Source organism: Delphinapterus leucas, chromosome 4 (assembly GCF_059928025.1).
Source record: "Delphinapterus leucas isolate spDelLeu-1000000601 "Yukka" chromosome 4, BTC_Dleu_Yukka2, whole genome shotgun sequence".
Taxonomy (NCBI): Eukaryota; Metazoa; Chordata; class Mammalia; order Artiodactyla; family Monodontidae; genus Delphinapterus; species Delphinapterus leucas.
In genome coordinates this window covers 147,233,624-147,239,726 of record NC_143132.1, presented here as the reverse complement: position 1 = coordinate 147,239,726, position 6,103 = coordinate 147,233,624, and the positions used below count along the sequence as shown (strand labels likewise).

Sequence of the window (6,103 nt, the reverse complement as noted above, 5' to 3'; positions counted from 1 at the left end):
GGGAATTAACAAATTTTTTAAAATAATTTATTTTATTGAAGTATAGTTGATTTACAATGCTGTGTTAATTTCTGCTGTACAGCAAAGTGACAGTTATACACGTACATACATTTTTTTTCTTAACATCTTTATTGGAGTATAATTGCTTTACAGTATTGTGTTAGTTTCTGCTGTATAACAAAGTGAATCAGCTCTACGTATACACATATCATCATATCCCCTCCCTCTTGCGTCTCCCTCCCACTTTCCCTGTCCCACCCCTCTAGGTGGTCACAAAGCACCGAGCTGACCTCCCTGTGCTATGCGGCTGCTTCCCACTAGCTATCTATTTTACATTTGGTAGTACACATATATACATTGTTTTTCATATTCTTTTCCATTATGGTTTATCCTAGGAGACTGAATACAGTTCCCTATGCTATACAGTAGGACCTTGTTGTTTATCCATTCTCTATATAATACTTTGCATCTGCTAATCCCAAACTCCCAGTCTTTCCCTCTCCTGCCCCCCTCCCCTTTGGCAACCACAAGTCTAGAACCCTTTTATATACAGGGTAAAACCTAGCAGTTCAGAACTTGAACTACTGGACTCAAATCTTCACTCCTCCAATGACTAAGAAAACTTCAATAAATTACTTAACCTCCTGGGCCCTCAGTTTGCTTATCTGTAACATAACGACCTCTAACCTCACACGTTCGGGGAGAGTTCAGTGCAACAATCCAAGTGAAGCTCTTAGCACACCGTCAGACATGGAATAAAGGTTCAATACAAGTTGGCGACGGCTGTTAAGATCCATGAACTCATTTGACTATGACAACATATTTGAAGTCATTTTCTTCTTTTGAAGATATTTTCTTCCTTGGATCAATGAGGAAAGTGAGATCAGAAAGTAAAAAAAAACAAGCCTGGGGGAAAGAAGGGGGAGAGAAAGAGGAGACTAGGGAGTGGGAGGCCGGGTGCCACAGGCAAGGGGCATGAAGGGGACAGAGGCTCACGCTCCAAGTGGCTCTGCGTTCCCTGTGGAGTGAGCAGGAGGGGTCGTGACCCACAAATAACTGGGATGAGACAAAGACATTGAAAAGGGACCCACTTACCGAAGGGACTGAAACTTTACAGTAAAGAGGGGAAAAGATTAGATTGGCATTTTATCCTGAAAAAAAAAAAAGGGGGCTTCCCTGACGATCCGGTGGTTAGGTCTCAGCGCTCCCACTGCACAGGACATGGGTTTGAGCCCTGGTCAGGGAACTAAGATCCCATGAGCCGTGTGGTGTGGCCAAAAAAAAAAAAGACACCAAAATTATGAAAATAACTTTATGGAGATTATATTTCCAGCCACGTGCTCATTCTGAGACCAATAAAGACATCTGAACCTTTTTTTTCGATAAAATTGTATGGTCTTCTTTACTTCAATTTTGACTTTCACATCACATTTATTAAAAAAGGGCACTTTTTTCCCACAAAAATATTTGATGGCCTTGTCAATTTTGAGGGCCTTTTCTGAATCCTTGTCACACCCGTTGTCTCGTTTTACTTCTCTGTTTTCTCTTTGGTGGTTGCCAACTGCCCTTGGTCAAGGTGGCTGAGATCAGTCCTGCTAAGTGACTTTCACCCACTTCAGGAAACCCCGCGACTCTGCAAGATTTGCAATTTCACCTTATGAACTGATTTGCATTCAATTTGAATCGTAATTTTGGATGTTGCTACAAACCACACAAGTGTTGATTTGCCCGGGGGTTGTGGGGGGGCGGGCGGGATGGTTTCTGGTGTGAAACAGGGAGAGACTGTGTTATGGTCCATTAGAGAGAGTTTCATGCTATGACAACTTTTGCTTCGTGAGCGAGTCATAACTGTAGGCACTTGGGTAACAAATTCTCAGATGACAACCATACGCCGTATAGGAATGAAGCACATGGTTTTGATAAACACAGGGCTTCATGGCCAAAAATGTGGCTAAAATTTTCTTTCTATAGGCAATTACAGTGGGATGAGAGAGGGCAGGAAAGTAATGATAGTAACAGGTTATATATAACACACAATAAAATAGGAAGCCACTAGTCCATTCTGATATAAACAAATGACTCAATTGAAAGTCTGATGAGCAATGAAATATTTATGTGGTTTCAAGGGTCTCCACAAAATACTTATGAAAGAGGAGAGAATCACTGTTGAGGACACCATTCTGATCAACATCACCAGCATGGGGCAAACTGAGGTCGCGCCCCACACGGTAGGATGCAAAGAACCCAGCGTTGCTTCTGCAATATTCCCGCCAAAGAGGCACTATTCCTGCCTGACTCTAACCCAGGGGAAACATCAAGTCAAACCCAAACTGAGGGACATTCTACACAAGTCTGGACTGTCGTCTTCAAAAGTGTCAAGGACATAAAAATCAAGGAAGAAATGAGGAGCTGCTCCAAACTGAAGGAGCCGGAAGAGACAGGGCAACGGACGCACAGGTGATTCTGAACTGGATCCCTCTGTTGAGAAAATGCTGTTTTCAGCCTACTTGTCAAAACTTGAATGGAGCTTGAGGGTTAGATGGCAGCGATGTCTCAATGTTAGTTTCCTAACTTTTCAAAGGGTTGGACTCTGCTGAAATTGCAGGGCATCAGGTCTGCAATAGGCTTTCAAATGGTTCAGGGAGGAAAGTGCTGTTTGTACTATACTTGCAACTTTTCTGTAAGTTTGAGATTGCTTTTTAAAAAAAAGAGCAAGGAAGGCGGTCCTTCTCACTAAGCAGTTGGTAAAGTCATGCAGGATGCAGGGTGGAGTTAAAGGGCAGTGCTAAGGAGTGGCTCCAGCGGCTGTGTGTTCGGGGAAGACACCTGCCAGGCGCGTGGAGGGTGGGCCTCAGGGAAGAAGGTGGGGGAGGGGCTCGGGAGACGCTGTAGATGACAGGGCTGGAGCTCCGCCAGGGACAATAGACAAGTAGAAAACAGATTCGAGACCTCCAGAGGAGGGGGACGCAAAAAAAGAGGATGGGGAGAAGGTGAGGGAGGTTTCAGGCCTCACGGGGAGGGGAGGGTGACGTGGGTCAGCGGTGAGTTGGGGCCTGGGGGCAGTGGGCTTGGGCAGGCGGGTGATGGGCATGCTGAGGACCAGAGCAGGCAGGCTGTGGCATGGGCTCCCCACTAACCTCCAAGGTCCAAGGTAGAAGCCAGTGTGGCTCATCTTCCCAGAAGGGGATTTTGAAATCTTGGAGTGACAGACACCAGGAAGCAATGAAATATGGTCTGGAACCAGGAAGAAAGATCACAGATGAGCAATATGAATTGGGGGGTTATCTGCTTGGAAGCCAAGAGAACAACTGAGGTTAGTGAGGGAGAGCAGGGGGGAAGGGGGAAGGGAGGGCAGGCATGGGGGAGGGGAGGGGGAGAATATGGGGGAGAGGGAGAGGGAGTATGGGGGAGGGGAGGGAGAGGGAAGGAGAGGAGGGGAAGGGGGAGGGAGGGAGAGCATGGGGGAGGGGAGAGGGAGTATGGGGGAGGGAGGGAGAAAATGGGGGACAGAGTGCGGAGGAGTGTGGGGAGGGGGAGGGGAGGGAGGGAGAACATGGGGGAGGGAAGGAGAACATGGGGAGGGGGAGGGGAGAACATGGGGGAGGGGAGAGAGAGGGCAGGGGGAGGGGAGGCTTCTAGGAGGTTGAGGGGAAGGGGCCTGGGAAGGGGACAGTAAGTGGGGCTGGGGAAGCAGGAGGGAAACCTGTCTATCTGATTATTTAATCATGTGAATGTGGACTCTAAATGCCCCAGTGAGAAAATATCCACCAGATCACAAGGGTTTCCTACTTACTTTCTGACCTTCTAGCTTTGCTTTTTGTGTTTTTTTAAATATATAAACTAACCTCTATGGTTAAAAGTAGAGCCCTCTACACAGCACACCCCAAATCTGTATGAGTCCCTCTCGCTCAGTTTGGACAGAAGACTTGGTCCAGCAGTTAGCAGAGAGGATGCACAGGGTGTGGTCCTCAGGGTCCCGGCTCCACCATGTACCAGCCTTAGTACCTTGGGACAGTTACTTCATCTGTCTGTGCCTCAGTTTCCTCACCTGTTAAATGCGGGTCATACTAGTTCCTACTCCTAGGATTATTATGAGAGTTAAAGGTGTTAAAGCTTGAGAACTTCCTGGAATCGTGGCCAGCACCATGTGACTGTGTGTTACTAAACAAGTGTGAACCCTAACTGCCGTCCAGCCACAGACGCCTACCGGCCACCCCTGCTGCGGGAGTGAAGTACAGGTTACCCGCGTACTGGTACAGCACAAGCGGATTGCCCGTGGGCAGGGAACTTCGGATGTCCAGAGGCCGGTCTAGCCATCCATTTGTTGCCAGATCAGAGCCCCCGTGGTTGATCTCAGGAGTCCAAGCTGGCTGTCACACACACGTGACCATGGAGGTGACAGCGGGGGAGGGGGGACTGCCGGGGGAGGAGGGAAAGCCTGAGTCCCCGCAGGACTGTCCGGAATGCGCTCTCCTCCCCCATCTCAGCCCAGTCTCAGCCCAGGCATAGTAGAGCCGCCTCCGCCTTCACCCTGCATACACAGGACCTTGTTAAATGCAGATTCTGCTACAACATGGATGAGCCTCGAAGAGGTGATGCTGGGTGTCACCAAAGGACAGACACTGTATGATTCCTCTCTCTGGGGTCCCTGAGTGGTCAAATTCATCAAGACAGAAGGAGAATGGCATTTGCCAGGGACTGGGGAGGTGGAGATGGGGAGTCATTGTTAAATGGGGCCAGAGTCAGTTTTGCAAGATAAAACGGGTTCTGGAGAGGATGGTGGTGACGGTTACACGGCAGTGTGAAAGTGCTTAATATCACTGAACTGTACTCTTAAAAATGGCTAAGAGGGTAAATTTAATTTAATTAATTTTTTTTAGGCCACGCGGTGCGGCTTGAGGGACCTTAGTTCCCCAACCAGGGACTGAACCCACGCCCCCTTGCAGTGGAAGCCCCGAGTCCTAACCACTGAACCACCAGGGAAGTCCCCAGAAGGTAAATTTTAGATGTGCATTCTTACCACAATGAAAAATTCTTTAAAAAAATGCAGATTCTGATTCAGCCTTTCAGGAGTGGGGCCTGAGATTCTGCATTTCTATACAACTCCTAGGGGAGGCCAGTGCCATGTGACCTCACTTAGAGCAAAAAGCTGCTGCAGAGCTGAGCCAGGTGCCTTGAGGTCCTTTTTAACAGTCCCAGCACCTGCTTTGCATTAAAGCTATAGGAACGGCTTGAGTGAAATGGAATTGGACTCTGAGCCCTTTGAGAGCTCTGGCCTCCTCATTCGACACTCAGAGAAGCGGCCAAGAAAGCTTCCATCGCAACAGACACAATCCCAGCAAAATACTTCTAGAGCCAGAATTATTATCTGTTCCTCTAGGGCTGGCCGACTCACTAGGAAATTAACTTCAGCCTGCGAGCTCATCTGGTCCTTTACTAGGGGGTTCTTCTAGCGGGTCTGAGCCTGCAGTTTTCCTCCGGCTAGCCCACCAACACAGGGACCACCCCTGTGATCTTCACTGCTTATCTCCCTAGCACAGTAACTAGTGCATAGCAGATGTTCAATAAACACGTGTTGAATGAAAATAGCTAACACATAGATAGTGCTTATAAAGCAGTGTTCTGAGAATTTTATACGGTAGATGGTATTTTCCAAAGAAGGCCGAAAAATGTCTCCCATCCTACATGTTCTTCTTCTTCTTTTTTTTGATATTCATTTATTTATTTGGCTGCGTTGGATCTTAGTTGCGGCACGCGGGAACTTTTGTTGCGGCGTGTGGGCTTCTGTCTGTAGTTGTGGCGCGCGGGCTCTAGAGCACGTGGGCTTAGTTGCCCCGCAGCATGTGGGATCTTAGTTCCTGGACCAGGAGTCGAACCCATGTCCCCTGCACTGGAAGGCGGATTCTTAACCACTGGACCACCAGGGAAGTCCCTACATGTACTTCTTATAATTGACCTGGATGTTCTTCCCATGGAGGAGTGGGGTTTATGTCCCCGCTCCTGGAACCTGGGTGGACTCAGTATGGATCAAATGGACATTTGAAGGCATAAGTCAAGAACTGTTTGCGTAAGTTTTCAAATGCTGTATCTTTGAATTTAAATT

General features: G+C 48.0%; 1 long non-coding RNA gene across 5 annotated transcripts in view; it reads left to right on the top strand.

The window, feature by feature from the left end:
* The first annotated feature begins 1,747 nt into the window (after nt 1-1,747).
* LOC149749455 (uncharacterized) overlaps nt 1,748-6,103 on the top strand; it is a 37,917-nt gene continuing 33,561 nt past the window's right edge. For all 5 annotated transcript variants that reach the window (XR_016393152.1, XR_016393151.1, XR_016393149.1 and 2 more), the window contains exons 1-2: nt 1,748-3,313; nt 4,881-4,995. This is a non-coding gene — a long non-coding RNA (uncharacterized LOC149749455). The remainder of the gene's footprint in view (nt 3,314-4,880; nt 4,996-6,103) is intronic.